General features: G+C 34.5%; 1 long non-coding RNA gene and 1 pseudogene across 1 annotated transcript in view; both read right to left on the bottom strand.

The window, feature by feature from the left end:
- Positions 1–24,073, bottom strand: part of LOC117013245 (uncharacterized) — a 508,384-nt gene that overhangs the window by 321,249 nt on the left and 163,062 nt on the right. The window lies entirely within an intron of this gene.
- On the bottom strand, positions 1,221–1,748 carry LOC117013241 (myosin regulatory light polypeptide 9-like; annotated as a pseudogene).

The following is a 24,073-nucleotide window of genomic DNA, read 5'->3' as shown; positions in this document are numbered from 1 at the left end:
AACAAGGAAGGAGACACTATCCATTGTTACACAAATCTAATGGAATCTAGTGATGCTAGTCTCCCAGAGAACACACATTTGAAAGCTGAATGAGATGCATCTCTGTTTCACCTTATTTTAAGTCTATCACACATTATTAGATGGAATGGCTTAACCAAACATCTATAAGGAAAGAAGAATGTCTCCAAAACAACTTGATTTCTGCATGACTGTAGCTAATGTAACTTCATTTTTATTTTCACTCAGTGCTATCAGGAAAAGTTCTCTCCTTAGGATACTTTCTCTTCTTTTAAAATTGATATTAGTGAGGAAAAATTCATGAACTGATATGTCCTTTTCTGCCAACATCTCTAAGGGGAAAGCTATTTTTTTTTAAATGGGAAACCTGAAATTTATTCATCTTATAACATCGTTAAATCATTTGAAATGATCACTTAAATGATGACACTAAAATAAGAGAAACACTGTAATAGAAAACCAGGAATGTTAGATAAATTTCAAAGAAATGAAGGTATAAGAAGTGGGAGTGCAGTTTGATAATATTTGTGTACTTCGCAGATCTCTAAATCCTACTACAAGCTAGCCATCGTGGTACATCCATGAAATATGACTATGCAATGTCAATAGTTTGAAGTCAGTTAATAATTTCAGGTCTTTGGATCTGAAAAAGAGTGGAGATTTCTATGCAGATCATACGTGTATCATGGTTCTGTAGCTTGAGAAGTGAAAGCATGTGAATGTCCAGCACTAGTGTTCCATCAGCAGAAAGGATGACTCTCGACCAAGACCATTGTGTCAAACTTCATTTCACAACGCCCATGTATAGTTATCAGATTGTTACAGAGAACTACATACTTTGTAATAGAGATTGAGGTTGTAGCTATGTATCATATATGACATTATTTTTTTTTAAGTTTTATCATAAAGTTAAATTATGGTTCAGAAAAATTGAGTGAATAACTTTCTCTGAAAAAATACATTGACTCTGTGTAGACTGCAGTTATTTTGGAGGGAGACTGGTAAGTGAAATCACCCTATTTTTTATTCTGAAAATGACAAAAGGTCCCATTTCCAGTCTGATTATATAGACGCTTGTGCCCCAAATGGCTGAGAATAAATACAAGACAGGCAAAAGCTGTAAAGCGTGGGCATGCTATAGGCTCTAAGGGAAATACCCAAAATGGTGACAAGGAACATTTGGCTGGAATTTGGAGTTCTTTTCAGTCTTCTTTGTCTTCTGCTCCATGTTTAAGGATGTGCATGAACTCAATGTAATTGAAATTTCCCTTTTTGTCAATAGGTGCTTCTCTGTACAGATCATCCACTTCTTCCTCTGTAAACTGATCTCCCATTGTTGTCAGCAGCTCTCTCAGGTAATCTTCCTGAATGGTGCCAGTTGCCTCTTCATCAAAGCAAGCAAAAGCATTTCCGATGACATCTTCTGGAGCTGTGCCATTTAACTTCTCACCAAACATCATGAGGAACATGGTGAAATTTATGGAACCTGGAGCCTCATTCATCATGGTGTCTAGATACTCGTCGGTTGGAGTTTACCCCAGGGAGGCAAGCACATCTTTTTCAAGATTTGCATGCAAATCTTCCTTGTCAATGAAACCATCTCTCTTCTGATCAATCGCGTTAAAATCCTCTTTGAACTCCTGAATCTAGTCAAACACGGAGAACACATTGGATGTTGTGCTCTGGGGGCATTTCTTGGTGGTCTTGGTCTTTGCCCTGTTGCTCCACATGGTGGCGAGAATCCGGGTACTTCAGGGACCTTCTTTCTACCCTCGCTGCTGCTATCACAACCCCACTACACCCAGAGCTGCCATTATATTTCTTAATGATACATATGTTAACTAAGGCGTTTTGGCACTTTCAACAGCTATTTACATAATCATAATTATTTTTGGTTTGCAGCCACAATTAACAAAAACTAAGATTATCCTTCCTCACATATATGATCAGAATCATCACACATATGGCACACACGAAAACCCTTTGAAAGAAAGCATAATGTATATTTTAATACAACTTTTTGTTTTGGGGGTTTATGAGTATTAAAAACAGTCTTTCATAATAGTTCTATAATCAGGTCCTCCCACAAAAATAATAATCTACTTAATTGGGATAGCCCCCTCTCTCTAGAAAGCGAAATGTTTTGGGAATATCTGAGTCTTGAGGCAAATGCTGGATTTGATTGTTCTTGCTCCTAATAAGAATACATCTAATGTCACCCAAATTCTCTCCATGTTGCTGCTATATTTTTCCCTCATCATTTTAGTGTATCTTCCCTCTCCACTATACTAAGCAAACTCATGAGGCAGAAATATTATTTATCATAGTATTTAGAAAAAGTCCTCAGTAAATGTTTGATGCTAAGAATGGAATGGTACTTCATTTAAAAAATACTGGAGTTCATATATATATATATATATATATATATATATATATATATATATATGCATGCATATATATGCACCCATTCCAAGCAATGGGTGTTTGCTTCTTGCTCCTTACTCTCTTTCTTGTCAGTTAAGTGCAAACCTTGTGTAGGCAGCCACCTCTAGGGAAGGAAACAGTCTCCTTTTCCTCTTGCCTGGAATATTCTTCTCTCAGCTACACACATGGCTAGTCCCTCAGGTCTCCCAAGTTGTGACTCAAGAGTTACTTCTCAGTGAGGCCCTCAATGGCTACCCTATCTATAATTTTTATCCGCACCTACACCCCTCTTCCTGCTTTATTTTTTCCTTTTTATTATTTTTCATTATTTAACACATTGTATATTTTACCTACTTATATTGTTACCCACTTCTATCACTAAACTGCAGACTCTCCGATGTCAGGGAGTTTTGTCTCTTTCTTTCAGTTCTGCATTGCCAGTACCAGGAGAGTACATGGCACATAATAGGTGCTCAATAAATTGAAGAAATGACTCACTTCCATTATAAAAAAATCTCTTCCATATACACAGGTAATTCTTCTAGTTGGTGCATTTTGTTAAATAAGTATCTTCTCAAAACCCTTTAATAGTTTAACAGCAATGATTAAATGCTGACATAGCAGATGATGGAATATTGGGAAATCAATAAAATGTCATAAAATATGTAATATGATGAGCAAATACTCATGTAACATGTAAAAACAAGTTAAAAGACACCTTAAAAATAGTAAGAAAGATGCATATTGAATGGACATATTAACAGTCTATATCTTTTATATGCCTCTCTAAATTTTACAGCACGGACTCATTTTTTTCCCCTAATCTTACTTCTCTAATAAGCCCCAATGAGCACACTCAGATTTCATTGTTTATGCAGGTTTTATATTAATTTGCTATTATTTTATGGTTCCTGTCTCTCCAACTTGGTTGTAAGCTCTGAGAAGGCAAGATCGTGTTTTGGACAGTAGTGATCCTACAGCATCTAACTCAGTAATCCATGCATGGTCAACCCTTATGACATAAGTGTGAACTGATTGGTTGATTAATTCACATATGGTGTCATACTTGCAATCTGCAGATACAGGATTTGTATATGGTATGATTCTATATACAGTATCTGTAGATACAGAAATAGGTCTCTGCCCCCTTAAGGTTAATCAGCTATTTAGGATGACACTAAGATAACAAGCAAAAACATTAGCATAGTGAAATTAGCATTCTACATTCACATGTCATTTAGGGTATCGTGAGCAGTTCTAATTTAAAAGTTGAAAGAAAAGTCACATTTATACAAAGGATGAACATCTATGAAACAAAATGCACTATCTTTTGAGGCAATTTTCTGAAGTTTAATTTTTTTAATACATAAAATGTCAAAAATTAGGAAAAATGATATTCAACATTATTAATCTTTGCATGATACTGCAATATATTTAAGCAGGACTTTAATGTCCAAACTTTTGGTTGTTTTTTGATTATAATTAAGTCTGTAATAAATGTACTCTAAGTTAGACCTCTGTGCATTAGTGATATGAAAAAAATAATGTAGAAATTTTCACTTAAAATAAGGCTTGAAAGGAAGATGGTCATTACTACCTTGACTGTCTCAATCCATATACTCTGAGGCTTGTTCAAAATTTGGAACTCACATTTATAGATTAATATTAGACTTGTACAAGAAATTTTCATGGTAGTACTACGTTTGTACGTTTCTTCATTTATGAAAACATTCATAAATGTTTTCTCACAATTTTTTTATATATATTTTTTTACTTTTTATTAATTTTTATTTTTAATTTATCGGGGTGACAATTGTTAGTAAAATTACATAGATTTCAGGTGAACAATTCTGTATCACATCATCTATAAATTACATTATGTGTTCACCACCCAGAGTCAGTTCTCCTTCCATCACCATATATTTGATCCCCCTTACCCTCATCTCCCACCCCCCAACCCCCTTACCCTCTGGTAACCACTAAACTATTGTCTGTATCTATGAGTTTTTGTTTGTTTGTTTGTTTACTTAGACATTTATCATTTATATCCCTCACACTGTGGACCCCCCGCCCCCCATCCACTATCTCTCTGACATCGCACCGAGCCATCCCATTTCCACTATCTCCACTCCCAATGCTGTACTCTGCCTCTTGTAAATGTATACATACCTATATATACATATATATATATATAATATTATAGTTGGCATTCATTATTGTTCAGCTTCAGGTGTACAGTGCAGTGATCAGGCATCTACATCTTCCCTGAGATGGTCTCCCAAATGGGACACGTGTCTATCGGATACCCTACAAAATCTTTACAACATTATTGATTACGGTCCCCAGATTAATTTTCAAAACTCACAATTTTTTATTGAGAGCCTTCCATTCTTAGGTTTTCAGAAGGCCAATGAGACAGCGCTTGGGAAGTCTGGGGTACAGCTTAAACATGTGATTATATTAGATTCCTAAGAGTATTTTGATTTTTTACAGGGTGTAAAAATCCCTGCAGTGATTAAAATATATGAAATTCAATATATCCTTCCAACAAATGACAAGTAACCATTACCAAAGGCACACTTCTTTCTCCTATAAAAGAATTTGTGAAGTTTAATTCTCAAATAGCAAGAACATGTACAATAAGTCCTCACCATTGATAGGTTCTTGGAAACTGCATAAGTGAATCAATATATAATGGAATCAACTTCACCATAGGCTAATTGATAATAAATAAAGAGTTAAATCCATAGGCATATTTCAGGTCACAAAAACACCAAACTTCTAAATAAAGACCCCAAACACTTCTAATATTAAACATTAAAATAAATGTGAGCTATATGTATATTTAAGAAAGAAGAATGAAAACAAGTAAGAGAATTCTTTTCCAACCCGCTTATTCCAGTTCATGGTCACAGGTGGCCAGAGCCTCTCTGAGCAGCTCAGGGCACAAAGCAAAACCCACCCTGGACAGGACTCCCTTCAATTGCAGACACACACACACACACACACACACACACACACACACACACACACTTACTCTGACTGGGACAATTCAGACACGTCAGTTCACCTAATGTGCACTCCTTTGAGATGTGAGAGGAAACTGTGGTACTGGAAGAAAACCCATGCAGACATGGGGAGAAACGTGCAAAATCCACAAAGACAGTGTGGTCCTGGCTGGGAATCATTTTTTTTTTTTTCTCATCAATGTTATAATGTCATGACAGTATTCAAGGACTGTACTTCCTTGTCATAGTTCCTTGAAATAATGATATTTGATATGCTGTGTTTGAAATGGCATTACAGTGATCTTGAAATGGCTGTCTTTTCCCCATTTCATTCCAAAACAGTCTCAACCAATTAAATTCAAAATCTGAAGGAATTAAAGTTACTTTCAAAAATCATCTCCTTAGAAAAAAGGTTTTGAAAATAATCTGAATTATAGTGCAGGGCCACAGTATTCTGACAACCCCAGTCAGAAGCCGAACTAAAATGGTAAACACACTTATCAGTAGTGAAAATTTCATACCAAAGTATAAAAGAGAAACTAGTATTAAGGCTCCTTTTTTTTTTTTTGTCCTTCCAGACCATTTTTAATACTTTAACCTTCATTTACATATATTAATAAATAATAGATGGTATTTTTGTGTTTTAAGAACTTACATATAATTTAATAAAAGTTATTACATCCTACATATAATTCTATGACTTACTTTTATTTATTTATTTATTTATTTATTTATTTATTTATTTATTTATTTATTTATTTTTTAGGTTATACATTTTTTTTTAATTTTATTTTTTAATTTATTGGGGTGACAATTGTTAGTAAAATTACATAGATTTCAGGTGTGCAATTCTGTATCACATCATCCATAAATCACACTGTGTGTTCACTACCCAGAGTCAGCTCCCCTTCCATCACCATACATTTGATCCCCCTCACCCTCATCCCCCACCCCCCAACCCCCTTACCCTCTGGTAACCACCAAATTACGTTCCCCAGATTAATTTTCAAACCCGTGGCTACTTTTAAGCATGACTAATTTCAGAAGAGTTATGACAATTTAAAATATGTAAACCATCTTGAATGTTATTCAAGCAATAAATACCAAGTATTTAGACATTAAATGATTTGAAATGCTCAGCGTTTTAACTGGTGTGTTTAAAATGTTCTATTTTTAATTAAGGAATGTGTTTTTAAAGGCTAATAGTAGAATTAATGGAACTACATTAAGTTTTATGGCATTTTTAAAAATGTAATATCCATACATATAATTTCATTTAATGTAAGTTTACTTTTATATCTTTAATAGATCATATTTGGGTCAACTTTCAACATAAAAAAAATTCAAGTCAAACAGCAAAAACATTAGTGTATCTAAAAGAAAATCTGAAAATATTTATCTGCAAAGATGTATGCACCCCTGTCTTGATTGCAGCATTATTCATGGTGGCCAACTCATGGAAACAACCAAGTGTCCTTCAATAGATGATTGAATAAAGAAAATGTGGTATATATGTATATATACATATATATATATATATTAATACAATGGAATATTACTTGGCCATAAAAAAGATGAAATATGGCGAACACAATATGCGACAACATGGATGGAACTTGAGATTATCATGCTAAGTGAAATAAGTCAGAAAAAGTCGAGAACCATATTATTTCACTCATATGTGGGATATAAAAACTGAAAGCGACAAATGAACAATACAAACAAAGAAAAACTCATAGATACAGCTCACAGTTTAGTGGTTACCCGAGAAAGGGGGATAAAGGGGCAGAAGAAGATAAAGAGGGTCAAATATGGTGGTAAATCACTGACTCTGTGTAGTGAACATGCAATACAATATATAGATGATGTATTATAGAAATGTACACTTGACACCTATCTAATTTTACTAACCAATATCACTCCTATAAATTTAATTTAAAAAATAAATAAATAAAACATAATTATTAAGAAACCAAGCAAATGAAAACAGCCAAAATAATTTCACAAAAGTGGAATTCTTTGAAATGCTACTTGAAAAGTCAACAATTAAAAAATAAAAAGAAAGGAAAGAAAGAAAAGATAAAGAAAGAAAGAAGGGGGGAAAACAAGTAAGAAAACAAAGAAGATAAAAATGTATACCTCCATGTAACACTAGTACGTATTATTAAAAGTGTATCCCAGCCAGTAAGTATAGAACAGGCCTCTGTAATAGAACAGGCCTATGTGTAAGGTGATGTAAATGTGTAAGGTTAATGGTAAAACAGTAAGGTACTTTATGAAAACCTCAGGCATAAACAATCACTTGCAAGCAACCTGTGTCATGAAAAGAGTAGGTATTTTAGGGGAAGGAGGTGAGGTTAAATAGGAAAATGTCAAATTTTAGATTGTATGCTCATACTCTGGAGACAATAATATATCTGTTCTAGATAAATCTGTTCTAATTCTAGGTAGAACTCAATTTAGAGAAACTTGTTTTGTTGCCAAAAGTCCTTGTTCTTGTCCTAATCATAAAGGCGGCATTTGTAATCACACGTTTTAAAACAGATTCAATAAAAACAACTTTTAGTTCCATTCCAAATATTTGTTGGAACACAGAGAAGTTAGTTTTTTTTTTTGTTTTTTGGGGGTTTTTTTTGTATATGTTGATTCATCTGTTTTAGGGGGAGGAAAGAACTTTAAAAGCAAATTATCTACCACATGACAGCTCTTCTTTTATGATAAAAAAAGGAATCCTTTACTTAAAAATTTGTATTTGTATTTTTTTTTTACTTAAAGGTTTAGCAGCTATATATTAATACTTATTTTCCTAAACTAACCTCCAAAAATCATTTACAATTTGTTTTTACTTCAAATTGTTACCAGTTACACATTCACAATTTGTACCTTTTAAAGGAATCATTTCAGAACCATTTTATAAACGCTATTTTAATACAGATTAATAAAAAATACCATCTATATCTTGTATAAATATATTTCCAGTAACCAGAATTAAAACCTGTGATGAAACTCAATTCATAAAAACAAATATATTTTGGAAATATAAATTATAAACTTAAATGGCACTTTATAAGCAAAGTATGAGTACACATTACTACTATTAACTTTTCCCTAACCCAGGGTTTTAATTATATGTAGCCAAAGTCTTGGTTTGTGGAGGGAGAGGGGGTGAATAAAAGGAACTTTTCAATTCTCCACTGCTATGCTACTCAGAGGTATCATCCTCAAAACGTATTACATTTTAATTTGCAATATATAAAAAGATGATTATTTCAATGTGAACGAATTGTTTACAATTAGGAGCAATGGGTATTTAGGGTAGAGGCTAGCATTTGTAAACAATAAAATTGCAGATTTTCACAAGTTCAAACAACATCAAAGCCACCAGCCTTTTTGTTATGCTGGGTGCCATAGAAGGCTCTAAAGCATAAGTCAACGAGTCCTAATGATACCACGTGGCATTTGCTTCTTTTAATATCTCTTGTTTAAGACATGGCAGCAATCAGTCATGAAGCACCACAGTGTACTCTGTTTTAAACACTCCATTTCATAGTAACTGTTCTTAAAGAAAAGGGTCTTTAGTTACTTAAATGCACATGATTTTGGATTAGAAAAGCCTAACTATAAAGGAGAGCCACATCCTCTGGATTGACACAGATTTTAGCTAAGAAACTAGAAGTTAATTGAAATGATTTAAAAGCACCCCCAAAATCAGTTTTAGGATGAAAACTTTGTTTAAAACAATCATTAATTCATCAAAAGTCTTGTCATATTACTTAGTACAACACAGTTAGTGTTGTACTAGTTAGTATTGGCCTTAGGTATCATCTGGGTTCTCTACAGTGTTCTTAGATGGAAAATGTTTACAGCAGTGCCTGATATGTTTTAAGCTGTTATTTTCATTGTTATTATGAGAGGTAATATCTGGTTGAGGGTATTTCAATAACGTTTGAAAGGTAAAATCAGTATTCATGTTAGATTTTCAAAAGTTGAACTAGTTCAAACCACATTTATGGGACCTTAATTATCCATACATAGAAGTCACTTTGCTCCCTAGTTATTTTATAAGCAACGTGAAGATTTTTCAATTAGAACATGGAGGAATGTTTGTTTTTTCTCCAATTGTCAATGATATAGCCCTCCTACGTCTTTAATCACTTCTGCTCCATGGCTCCAAAACTACAAAGAATTGGTTACAAAGCTCAGAAAAAGAGACAGTCCTTTATAAATTGCACATAAATGGATTTTTCAGTAGTGAATAGGAATCAAAAGACACCAACATAGCAAAAACTACAATTAATGTGCTTTAAGCAATTGGACTCAAAGAGAATTTTCTGCAATTAATATATCAACCACATCAACTTTTATACAAGCAAATGGTCAGTTCCATAGAAATTACTATAGGACAAGGATTGGCACTGGGCATAGACTGGGGGTACAGAAACAAGAAAATTTTTAAAAGTTTTCATATAGATATAGGAAAGTGTGATTTTTGTTTGTTTTTTGGTTTGTTTCTCTTCGTAGCTCCTGGCTAAATATTTCATCAATATTCTAAATGGAGAAATTAGTAGTAAACATCAGGATAGCACACTGGTTATGCAGGTTTAAATTTTTTGTCGTTAAATAATTTTTATATATGTTTAAATTAACTATTTAGAATATTACAAATAGTGGTCTATAATATTGTTTTCTTCAACTATTTTTTTCTGTTGTTGTTTGTACAAAAACCCATCCCAATAATGTTTTCTGAACTGGGGTTCTGAATGTTCAGACCAAGTAAAAAATTCCTCTTACAAATGCAAATGTTATTGCTGTGTAGGTATGCCACATATCCCACTGGACTTCTAATTCAACAGCAATTCAATAAAAGTATGTCTTATGGTCTTCATCAAACAATATCAACAAAAGCCGCTTTTATTAATAGAGTTGGGGGGATTAAAGTATGCATTTTCTAGTATACACATAGGTCAATAATTTGATCAATGTTTTCACCTAGGAAATAAATAGAAACCACAAATATAAAGAGAGAAAACATATACAGAACTATTCATATCTTTGAAGTGTTTTGGGGAAATAAATTATTAGATAAGCTATCACCTTGTCTTTGTACTGGGTAAACAAAACAGAAATGGAATAGAAGCCAAGAAAAAAACAATAGAAAAGCTAAACCTGAGAGCACAATGATGTTCTAGGGAAAGTATTTAAAATTAGCCGCAATCAGGAGTTGCCAGCGGGAGCAGAAATGGCTGCTCTGAGCTGCTTTCATAACGAAAGAGTTCGGTCCAGAGGCACGTCTATTGCTGGAGACTAGGAGAAGGAATATCTTCTTCAGTGTGCTGTCCTAGCTCCTCCTTTCATGCATACTTTCAGGGAAGTTAAATATAACTCCTTTGTGGAAAGAATCCTGCAAATTTCCCAAGAGAGTTAATGGCTCTTGTGCAATATTTGCAAGAATGTGGGTCATATGTCTGGATTGTAATTATTTATTGCTCTTTCTCCTAAACTAGAATGTGGGCTTTCTCAGAGTTAGAACAATATTTTAGTCAACTTGGTATTTCTCAAGTCTAACAACAGTACTTGTGATATTGTATTCTCTCAAATTTTCCCTATTGTTTGCTCAACACAGACCTATACATTTATTTAGTCTCTCCCGCAGTATGATTTTAGTATTATATTCATTATGGTGGTGCTCACGGCAACTATTTTAGACTTCATCTGAATTATGTAGAATAAACATGTTCAAGGGCCCTTAATTTTCCTGACCTTTCCTAATACGAAGAATGCAGACTTTCCCTCTAAACTTTATTCCATAATTTCTAGGCACACTTTCCTGGTTCCATGTTACATTGCCTCTCTATACTTGGGGTTAACATATTTATACATCACAGTTTCTATATATTGTCGCTTAGCCTTTTAAACTTTTCAATTTTTACTTCTGAAGTAATACAAAATAAGCAAAATTAAACAGTGTAGCAGAGTCATTGTTAAATCTTCAGATCACCAGAGTAACATCAGAACAGTGCCATTCTCTTAAAAATTGGAATGACATTGAACTAAATGGACAGGCTGCTGTAATTCTGTCATTGAATCAAAAATGTTACCAAAAGTTAGCTTTTGGATAGACGGGCTAAAAATATCTGTTAATCTAACAAAATCAAAGATACATATATACTTGTATATGTGTGTATAGTATGTGCGTCTGCACAAACACACACGCTTTCGCATACATATTTTGTGTGTTTATGTACATGTACACATATGTATCATGCGTATGTGTATAAAAAGTCACAAAGAATGCTAATTAGTAGGTAGCTAATTTATGTTAACGAGTTTTCTTTCCTTAAAGGAAGTGGGACAATGCTGGTACAGAGGAAGTTTGGGGTTAACATGTAGTGCAGAGTGTTAGGGCCCCACTTGGAAGGGCAGGACACTAAAAGCAGGGTAAAAAGAGGGGATACACGATAAGAAAACGGAATATTTTTTCCACAAATTTAATAGCATGTAGAAATTTAAAAGCATAGCCAGAGCTTGGTTTAGCGGAAGTTTTTTTTTTTTTTTTTTTAATTCCATATTCTTGAGTTAGATTGAGGGTAAGGTGGAGGGAAAGTGGTGAGAAGCTGCAGAGGTCTCTGACTGTTGACGCTGGACTGCTTCCTTCTTTTGGACACTGTGGCTTTCTCAGAGGTGGTGAAGGAGGAAACCCACTAAAGAGCAGGAATGGAAAGCAGTCGAGTCCCGAAAACTCTTGGCGTCTCAGATGTGGTGCTGGCCAGTTGCCATCTGTGGGCCCTGTGGTCACAGCATCATTTTGCCAAGCTTCATCCACAAGCGAGCACAGAAAGCTCCTCTGGCGAAGGCTATGACAGGATGGCGGTGAAATACAAATGGCAACATCCTGAAGTTTTGCCAATGGGTGTTAAAGAAAGAGGGGAAAGTTCTCCCGTGCCTGTTTACCAAATTTTTGTGCTTAAAATAACCAGTCTTTTCATCTCTAAAACTAATGACTTAAGGCAGTTATAAACAAAGTATCCGTTTGAAATTCAGAGTTTAGTCTGAGTGACTAGTGGACAACCTTATTTAGCATCACAAATTATGTCTAAATTTGGAAAAAGACAGGTGGTCAGCGCAGGAAACTATACGACCGATCTTTTTCCTTTGGCTGACAGAGCTAGCTCTTGAAAGAGAAGGTGAGCTGGGCGGTTATCAGAGAAAGGTTGTTCGAGGAGAAGAAGAAGACAGGGACACTGAAAGATTCTTTATAACCGAGAAAGTCTAGTCTACTCTGCTAAATTCCATTTCGATTCTTTTGTTACTTTGTGACAGATGTTTCAATACAATAAGAATTTTTAATGTGAATACAACCCTTGATGCTGATATTGTAACATATGATTACATAGTATAAGTGGTCACTAGTAACTTTCCATAGCCAATATTTGTTATCAGAAGAATATGAGATACCATCTAACACACTAGGTCCTCTTTGTCTCATCTATAAAATGTTTATAAGGATAATGATGACTGATACTACTGGCTGTTAGGAGATTTTGATGAGAACATGCAAAGGTAAAGATATAATTCAATGCTGTATTTGGGGGGAGCATTTTATTCTGATAATACGGGTATGAGTTATTAATGTCTTGTGTAGTGTGTACTGTTTCTGATAAAAGTCTCAGGAAGGTGAATGTGACATATTCTACAAGTTCAAGCCTCTTGTCTATTTTAGAGATTTAAAAAACAAAAAAGTTCTCAGACTTCAATTTTATTTGATGTCATATTGTAATGGAAAAGGCTTAGAATATGAACGATTTGGTTTCCTCGGACTATAGAATCAATACGACTGACAAAGAAGTGGAGGGACTAGTCAGGATGCATATTGAAATCAGAGGCTGGGATTTACATGGAAGATGTTTACACTCTCGGTTATACGTGAGGCAGAACACAAAACCGATGGTAGAACAACTAAAACAAGAGTTTCGAGGAGATTCTACTTCCAGGGAAGGGCCAGAAAAGCAAATCACTGTCAGAGAAGAAGCTTTGGGTTCTTTTAGGGTTGTGACCCACTCACTTGGATCACAAAAGACTAATAAGTCTCCTTTGTGAATCTGTGTACCTTAAACTGTATTTGGCAGTACAAATTATCAGTCACATGGAAAACTCTCTTGAAGCACACTGAATTGTCTAACATATTTTTCAGATCTACCCAAACATAAACCATGGTCCTGATTAAACGAAGTAGTTGCTCTTTTCCCCTTCATATTTAACCAGTAGATGAACAGCCGCTTCACAACAACTCCAAAAGGGCTCTGCTCCAGTGCCATTTTCCCCAACAGATTCTCCTCTCCACTGCCAAAACCCAAAGGAACGCAGGCCTGTTAAACATCTTGGCAGCTGTGACGCCACTGAAATAGGAGCCTGTGAGACAGCAGTAAAGTATCCCCTAGCCACTTTGGGATATCCAAAATCTCAGTGGTATTTTAAGTCCAGCAGTCAATATCTGTTCCTAACTTTCCATTTTTATTACTACTGTGTTTTTCATTTATTAATCCATTCACAAAAAGTTGATTAACGATCTACTCTGTGTCATCTACATAGTAAATGATGATGGACACAGATCCTATCTTCATTTTCATTACACTCAGCTGCCTTATGACAATACAAGACTGGTGAAATGATGAAAATGCCAAGGTTTACAAATACCCACTCTGTAGACTCCTTTAGCTCAATTTGAAGGACATATCCATTTACCACCTCGAGCAGCTCTATGAGACAGCCTGGGCAAAGGGAAAGGTACAGGCTTCTAGAGGTTTCAAGATATGCCCAAGGTCACACAGCATTGGATGAAAACACTAGCCAGACCAGACCTGGGGGGTGAAGCACTACTGTCTATTTTCTTTCCCACTACACCAGTGGTTTTCAAACGTGTGTTTCATTTATCTTGAATGGAACACGTTGCTTAAATTACTTATTACTAGAAATCCCAATATAAAAACAAATAAAAGCTAAAGTTATCCATTAGAATCAGGGCCAGAGTCTGCGAACTGTGCCTGTCCTCACTCCTTCTGCAGTCACCATGTCCCTCAGTGGCAGAATCCTCAGGCCCCTGGGGACAATGCTCGGCACGATTTCTCATATAAAGGTGAGAAAGGGTGAGAGCCCTAAAACAGAAAACTTAAAATCTGTCCTTGGTTCTTGCTATGGGCTGAATGTTTGTCCCCCTACCCCTTCCCAATTGATATGCTGAAGCCCTAATGGCCAATGTAATGGCAATTGGAGGAGGGACCGTCGTGGGGTAATTGGGTTTAGATGAAATCATGAAGTTGGAGACCCTGAGGATGAGATGAAAAGAGGAAGAGATCAGAGTCCGTACTCCCTCTGCAACATGAGCATACAAGGGAAAGGCAACCATCTGCAAGCCAGTAAGAGGGCCGCACAGACACTGAATCTGCCAGCACCTTGAGCTTGGACTTCCCAGCCTCCAGAACTGTGAGAAATTAATGTCTATTATTTAAGCCACCCCGTCTTTGGTATTTTGTCATAGCAGACTGAACTGACTAAGGCACTTGCATGGATTTGCACTTAGCTACATATGGGAATGAAGAAAGGGAGGATTACACTAAGCGGAAGAAAGACATTTATTTCATGTTAGTAAAACTTGCATACTCATTTTCTTTTTCCAAAGCAAGTTTTATTAAAAATTTTTTAAATCTTTTCAAAAATTTTAAATCTTTTCAAAATTTTAAAGCTTTGCAGACTGATCATTACATGTCTACAGCGACTGTATTAATGTTGCAAAGAACTCAAAAGTCCCCATGTTAATTTTGAAATCATAACTGTATATCTTTGAGAAGAAAATAAAATGAAGCACCAAATGACTAATTAATACAACACAGTAAACCAGGAAAACAAAAGTTGTTTTTTAAAATCTTTAATTAAAATGCTAGTTGAAAGGGAAGATTTCAAATAATTTGTGGTACTCATTTGTTTAAAACTTAAGAGATTTTTGGTGTCTCTTAAATTAATTCCATTAATTAATGGAATTAATCCATTTAGTTCTTTCGTGTGAGATTTTAAACTGAGCATTAGACCAAATGATGTAGATAGTACAAGGTTATATTGGATACTGGTACAGAACAAATGGACATCTGTTGTCAATAAATACCTTTACACATAATAAATATATCTCAACTCCCTTTGCTCTTGTAATAGAGCTTCTTATGTGTCATTTTTTTCTACCTTAAATGAAATCGAAGAATATTCTATTTTGAGTCTTTTGTTACTTTACATTCCACAGTATTCCAATAATTGTTTTTTTTAAATTGAACTGCTGGTTTTGTAATATTTCTTTCCATAGTGTGGGTGACATCTAACAACCTTCCATAGCCAACATTTATCAGGAAAACTTTTTATCATTCCCCACAAACATTTTAAGAAGGCATAGGTACTTTAGTTTGACATACCTGCCACAATCAATCTTAGTATCCCTATATCTCCACTATGAATAAGATAGTTCATTAGGTTTTTCATAGAAAGAATACCTAGTATACAATCAAATTCAAAATAACCCAGTGAAGCAGTTTTGAAACTGTTGTTATATCTCTTATCGAAAAATTTTATATGGAAAAAGGGACCATTTAAAAATATTATTTGAATAGTGGCTTAAATTTAGGGAGTTCAGGGTCAGAATATTATCTTCTGACTATATGTTACAGGTCTTAACTCTGAATTAATTATCTGTGATCTTGATGACATCACCTCCTCCTTGGATCTGAATTCACACAGAATGAAAAGGTTGGACCAGTCTTCCTCTGTTACTCTCATCAGGGAGGGCCATCATTGGGGCATGGTCCTTAGCTTGGGCTCCAAAGAACCAGAGCAATTTTGACACATCAAGGATAATTTTTCTTATGACCTTCATCATGTTGATCCCCAGTTGATCTCCACTTTTCAAAGAATACCTCTTGTTAAAAGATAATTACGTTGAAATGGGATCAAATATGAGGTGACGGAAGGAGAACTGACTCCGGGTAGTGAATGCACAATGTGATATATAGATGATGTATTACAGAATGGTACACTTGAAACCTGTGTAACTTTACTAACCATTGTCACACCAATAAACTTTAACTAAAAAAAAGAAGATAATTCCAAATCACATTGCCAAGCAAAATAGTACACTGTAATTCATCTCCACCTTTTCAATGTTTCTATCACTACCAGCTTGAAGGAAACTTCTGCGATAAACTCACCTACTCACTCGCTATACCCTGAACACACATCATCCTTATGGCATCATTGACCATCCTGTCATTTCAGGACCTGTTACTGGAATGTACTTCTCCCTTCTTCCTGGCCTTCAAGTGCTACCTCAGATATTTCTTCCCCTGTAAAGTTTTCTTCAATACATATACTAATCTTCTATTTACCATCTCTTGATGGCTTCTGTTGCCTTTGGGATACAATTCCATCTCTACAAGTTTCTTTGTAATATGGCTCCTGCCTCTAACCTCATTAATGAATGCATTTTTAACAGATAACTAATCATTATTTATAGTTTACCAGGGAGGGGGCCAAGATAATGAATCAGACGGGCAAGGTCTCTGTCATCATGGAACTTGCATTCTAGTGGGGAAGATAGATAATAAGCAAGGAAACAAATATATTGAGATGATAATTTCAGACAGTGATGTAAAGAAAATAAAGCAAAAATACACAATAGAGTCGAGGTAGGGGCCTGGATCAAGAAACATGTTTTTGAGAAAAAGGATGTTTCAACAGAGACTGAACAATAAGAAGATGGTAGCCAAGTGAGAATCCAAGGGGAAAGCACTGCAAGGAGGAACAACAAGTGTGAAAAGCAAGAATGAGCTACGTAAGACATATGGTTGCAGATGAATTCAGAGAAATAGGCAAAGCTAGGTCAAGAAGGGTCTTATTGCCTAGGCCATGTGGAATTTGGATTTTTCTTAGTGTATTAGCAATGATTTTAAGCAGAGGAAATCATGCTCTCATGTATTTTTTAAATGATTATTTTGGCTACTGTGAGGAGAACGGATTTTATAGTTATAAAAATAGAAGTTGGGAAAGGAAGTCATTGCAATAGTAACTTCATCTCTAGTCACTCCTACATATCATAGCTTTTCTCTGGTATAACTTGCAGAAAAATGTTTCCACTAACAAAGAGGAGCTGGAAATGAAATTCTGTTTCATGTGTAAGGATGATATTTTGAGCAGTGTTGTTCTGAGATGTGGGAATCAAATAAGATACATGTTTTAAAAATGTAGCAGTATCAGCTGTGTTCCATGAATCACTCATTAATTCATTTCATTCATCCACAAGATATTGGTTGAAAGTTAATATGTATCAGGCACAGTGCTAATTTCTGGGATTAGAGAGGCAGCAAAAATAATATTGAAATAATACTAACAGTAGCTGAAATACATAGGACATTTACTATGTGTTAAGCGTTTCACACACTCATTGCATATATCGACTCATTTTTGCTCATAGCAGTTCTATGAACTATATATTGTAATTTGCCATTTTATAAAGCAGACAAATAGAACAGAGGTTAGAAACTTCCCCATAGTCATTCAGCTAGTACATGGAACCTAGGAAGTCTAACTCCAGAGACTACACTCTTACCTATTACATAAAGCCTCTTTGGAAAATAAAACACACATAGTCGGCATTTTCATGGAACCTACTATCTGGTCATTAAGAGCAATATTATAAAGAAATATAGTAATAGCCAATGGTCATGGATTTTGACAGAGTAAATTGATAACCTGAAATATTGACATTCCCTTAATAATTTTAGTGAGTTAAGAAAGGAAAAAGACATGAGGACATAAGAGCAATAGATTTGGCCGTTTGAGAAATTGAAGGAAGAACATCATAAAATAGGAGCAAGAACTGGAAGTAAAATTCTCTTTAAGAATAGAACACTCTAAATAAATTTGGAGGTAGACGAAAAGTGCCAGTTGGAAAGTGAAAAATAAAGAGCTTAAAAACAGGAAGTTATAATATATACAGAAGCCTGTCCATCCAGGTAGGGCTGTTCTAACTTCTAAAGGAATTTTATTTAGAACAAGAAAGAAAATTTTGTCAACCAGGTTTTGAAGCAAAGTGGAAGGAAAGGGTTGGGGGTGGGGTGAGGGGTGACCAGAAATAAAATGAGGTAAAAATTAAGAATAGAATAAGTATTTCACATTATACGGACATATGAATAGAAATATTGTATGGGACATGGAGCCACATATAACAAAACAAATATCATTAAATGGTTTAAAACTCCACATAGGTATGTCATTTATTTTTTGTTGAAACAATACTGGAAGATAGTATCAGAACGATGTTGTTTATAATTTGTCACGTTACATAGAAATATTCATACTTAGGTTAAGTATTTTGGATATTAATTATAGACCACAACATCACATATGTTCAACTATTCTCATTTTGTTTTCAGATTGTCTTTATAAAATAACACAACTAAATACCCCCTGTAGCCATTGTCAAATGGAATCAATCTAGTTGAGATGCTTAATAATTTCAATCAACATCAGACCCAAGTAACATAAATTCACAGTGGTATCTTAGAAGAGATTATTCTAGTTTGGAAGCACACTTGCTCATCACCTAGGATTTGGGTAACTTGATATAGTCCCATGTGGCTAATATATAGCCACGTGTATAGAACACCTACATCTGAATATACACACTCAAAGCTGACTGTGAAGTTATGAATGAATGAACAAATATGGAAGTAATCAAAGAAGAGATGGAGAGAGAGAGAGTGAGAATGTTACCAGAACTCCTCCATAAACCACGGTAATTGGTGAGATGTGCACCAATGTGTCTGAGCATTTATTACTCCATGGGGGTTGAGTGTCACGCACCATCATCAAGAACAGGTGTTGGCGTGACTTGCAGCTCATTCATCACTGGGCTGCAGCAGTGTTAACATATGCTGCTTTAGTGTTAATCGGGTGTGTTTTTATAATCAACGTTGATCTGCCCTTTATCATGCCAAAGAGATAAATGTTAGCTGAGGAAAAACAAACCTGAAGCATAATATTATGTATTCACCCAAGTTCATGTTTTATTGCCCCCCGTCCCCCTGGCAAATTCCCATGCCTGAGACCTAAAGAATCTCAAAGATTTCAAATTCAAGATCTTGGGATAATTTAAAAATGAAGGAAGCATTTTTTAAAGAAGTATACTTGACATGAACTATTTGGAAAACTCTTGGTAAAACCCTTAAATTCTGATGTTGATTGTATGTCACGGGTTTAACTGTAGATCACTGAATCAATGGTATACTATTTAACAGAGACTATTTAGAGATTAGGATTTAAAGACAATTAAATTTGAATCATGGGCAGCCTGTCTTGCTAGTCAGCTGTTAAAAAGTATAAGATGAGAATAAAATGTTTTGCATTTTAGCAAAACCAGAAGTATATAATCAAAACTGTAAAGAAATATACCACAAATACGCATTAATTAGGCTCTGTCTGATTAAATGAAAAGGTTCAAATACAGAATTTCCACCTTCAAGTATAGCTGAGATTTGCATTAGATTTATGACTTGACTTGAGTGAAACAATTGAGAATTTGTTAATTAAGCAGTTCATTCAGGATCCCAAACAAGCAAGTTGCATACCAACTGCTAGTTCTTAAAGAGTTCCTAAGAAGTTTAGAGAAAGTTTCTTCTTAAATGTTTATCTTGTTTACTTTTTTCCTTAGGTAGATAAAAGTTTTACTAAGTAAATTTCAATGCCAAGTTATTGCAAATATGATCATCTCTAAATCAGGGAGTAAACAATTGAAGCTATACAATCAAGTAATTTTAGCAACGAGATAATTTATTGTCGTTTTAAGGTTTTTTGATTTGTTTTGTTTTTGTTTCTTTAGTGTTTATGTGTGTGCTATGATTCGTTCTTAGTCATGATTGCATCTCATTTCTCATTTAGCTTTTTGCCAAATCTTTTTCATTGTGATATTTTTTCCTTCGGGTTCTGGCTTGCCTTCTACTCTTGGTGGCTTTAGCATTTGACTTTAAGGTCTCTGATTGTAGTAAATTGAGTATCTTGTTACTCTTTTTGTCTTTCCTGTGCACTGGTATAATTTGTTCTTGAGATATAGAATTGTTTATTTGGTGAACTTCTCAGTATCTTCAATTTTCCTTTCCTGCTCATTTTTTCCCCTCTCCTTTTATAGTCTAATTCTATTAGAATCTCCTTTCTTAAATGTAATTATTTTTATTATTTTACTCTCTAAGATCTTGTATCTTACAGTTATGTCCACAGATTTTATGGATATTAGAAATGTTTCTACTTTTTACTCAAATGCTAGGTAAATCACCTAAGCAGAGTATTCACCTATTTGAGTATAAAGACTCAAAGTTTACTATGAAGTTGAATTGTCAGAGAGACAGCCTGGAGTGGTGATTAAGCACAACGACTTTGGAGTCAGTTTATTCAGGTTCAAATTCTGGCTCTTCCATTATTAGCTATACATCCTTGGGCATATTACATAACGTGTTTCTCAGTTTCCTCATATGCAGAGTGGTGGTGATGTTATTATCTAATATAGGGTTGTTGTGAAGATAAAGTTGGTTAATATATGTAAAGCACTGGAAACATTGCCTGAAATATTACAAGTTTATTATTAAAAGTATTTGCTTAGCTTTGAGTTATCTGACCTACTACTCATTTCACTATTATCTTTATTATTATTTCTAGGGTGAAACACTTATCTTTATGTAACTTTATGCTACTTACAGTGTCTTGAAGGTTACCATTTAGGAACCCAAAATGCTCTCTTAAGTTCCAGGGGTCTCCATCCATAACTCAATATTTTGCCTCAGTTATGTTACTATGTCCTTTATTTGAAGGACATGAGTTTTGCTTAATGAGCCTCAGTGCTTTCTGGAAAGATCACTTGTGCTAAAGGGATGAGAAGCATAGACTAATGGGTTGCAAACTTACTAAATCATGTCTCTGGTCTCCTAACAATCCTTCATAGGGCTCATTAAGAGATTTCCTGCATCCAGAAAATTGCCAATCAGTAGCAATGTGGATGGGAAGAGGTCAATTTGGTACATACGAGGTCTGACAATTAAATTTGTGACCTTGTTTGCTAGCATGTTGCTAACCTTTTTTTGATATCAGAGGGTTTATTCATCATGAATTTGTACCAACTGGACAAACAATTAACCAAGTTTACTATTTGGAAAGGCTGAAAATACTGCCTAAAGAAGTTAGATGACCTGAACTTTTCACCAACAATTCATGGCTCTTGTATCACGACAATGCACCAGCTCACATGACACTGTCTGTGAGGGAGTTTCTAGCAAGTAAACAAATAACTGTATTGGAACACCTCCCTACTCACCTGATCTGACCCCCAATGACTTCTTTCTTTACTTGAAGGTAAAGGAATTATTGAAAGGAAGACATTTGATGACATTCAGGACATCAAGGGTAATACGATGACAGCTCTGATGGCCATTCCAGAAAAAGAGTTCCAAAATTGCTTTGAAGGGTGGACTAGGCGCTGCATCGGTTCATATCTTCCCAAGGGGAGTACTAAGAAGGTGACCATAGTGATATTCAGCAATGAGGTATGCAGCACTTTTTCTAGGATGAGGTCGTAAACGTAATTGTCTCACCTCGTACATTGATAAGTACATATTCACTCATCCATTCCCACACAATTCAGATACCAAAAGTTCGGACTGATTGGAATACATGTAATTCTTATACAACTAGCTTTTCTATGAAATTTAAAATTTTAGAACATATTGACACATATCATAATTCTTCATACAGACGTTAAAATAACGCAGTAATTGATAGCCACTAATTCCTTGTATCACAACCATTCCCAAATTAAACCTGAATTATTCACTCTCTGGGTTTCATACTGTTGCTGATCACCGTTACAAGAAAAAAAGTTGTATTTAAATGAAAAGTAAGTCATGTCACTATGTTGAGAATAAGACATTCTCTTCTACACGTCTTTGAATTAAATAAAATTCCCTGCCTTTAGCAATTGTAATATAAATCACATGATATGAAAGTAACATTGGTCCCTTCACTTTGCACGTACTACAAAAACGATAATTAATAATTAAAAATAATGTTAGCCTGGTTGATTTTCTTCTGTTATTTTGTAAATACATTTACTATCAGAAGACTATAATATCCCTCAGAGCACAGAACAATGGCTAGTTTGTCCCCATAATTCAAAGTGATATGTACTCAGTACTTATTAATCAGATGAATGAGAGAACAAAAGCATTCAGGTTCTCAGAAAGATCTCACTGGTTACTAACTTCTCATTAAGAACCAGGTGTTTCCATGGTAATGTCTGTTATTATGCTCCATATTTTATTTTTGTGTTTGTTTTTCTTGTTGATTTAGTTCATTATCATGAATGAACTTAATATTTTCACGTTATTATTCACAAAGCATATAACTATGAGGCATGAGTTTGGCTTTTTAGAAGAAATCTAGTATAAAATTGTTCATTCGTACATTTGAGATTTGTGAACTGATATTTGATCTCAGTTAACTAAAGTTTTACTCTATAAAATGTTTGGAAACCTGCCCAGGCCTTTCATCTAATGTACTTGATATTAATATTATGTCTCTCCTAGTTCCTTCCTGAGAGTCTCCATATTTCACAATAGGTTGGAGAAAAAGGTCTGAGTACTCTAAGTTTGACATAATATCTTGGTAGAAAGTAGGATTTGACAGAAACAGAGTAACTTGTCAGTTTAGTGTTTTCCATTTAACAAAGTTGACATCGTTGACAAAAGCCTTTAGACAGCATCATTTTGCAAAAAATAACTATAACTTAACTCCTTATCGTATTTTATGCTTTTTTAAAATATAAAAGTTTATAAAATAAAATACAGTTTATTTTTGTTTTATCTTATTATAACATAATTTTCTCCTCTTTTGGGTGTTTTACATTTATAATTGTATTGCCCACTTCTGCATTATTCCCTTAGCTTATGGCAACTGCTTTACAGAAAGATATAATTCAATGAATGTAAACAATAGGAAATAGAGATAGAAATATTGCCTTAGTTCAAAATCTATGCCATCTTTGATTTTTACTGCAAATCTCTACAATAGAGGCATTACAGTATTTCCAAAAATAGAGGAAAAGAATTGTGACTACTTTTCAAACTTATAGTGCCCACTATACATTTACACTTTAGGTATCAAAGATTATAATACATGATGCCATTTCTCAGCAAAGTAAAATGAATACAACTGAAAAGGAGATATTTGGCCTTGTTAAAAAAAAGGGGGACGGGGAATTACGTTTTCTGATAACTTTCCTAGTCTTCTTGTCTTTAATTGTTATGAATTCTGTATGAATAGTACTTATAAAATATTAACATTACTACCAATTTACAAATATCACAATGTCTTCCAATTATCATAAAACACCAATATGTTATGTAAAGCAAAATTATGTAAAATTATTGAATACGGTACTGTGCCACATACAATACTAGAGGCAGTTTGGTTTGGCGACAGAAGGTTAACAAGTATAACAAAAGATTTGAGAAAAAGGAAAACTAAAACAGACTGATTTAGAAGGAAAA

The sequence above is a fragment of the Rhinolophus ferrumequinum genome, chromosome 2 (assembly GCF_004115265.2).
Source record: "Rhinolophus ferrumequinum isolate MPI-CBG mRhiFer1 chromosome 2, mRhiFer1_v1.p, whole genome shotgun sequence".
NCBI classification, from domain to species: Eukaryota; Metazoa; Chordata; class Mammalia; order Chiroptera; family Rhinolophidae; genus Rhinolophus; species Rhinolophus ferrumequinum.
Note: the sequence above shows the minus strand (reverse complement) of the source record. Positions and strands in the feature narration are given on the sequence as shown.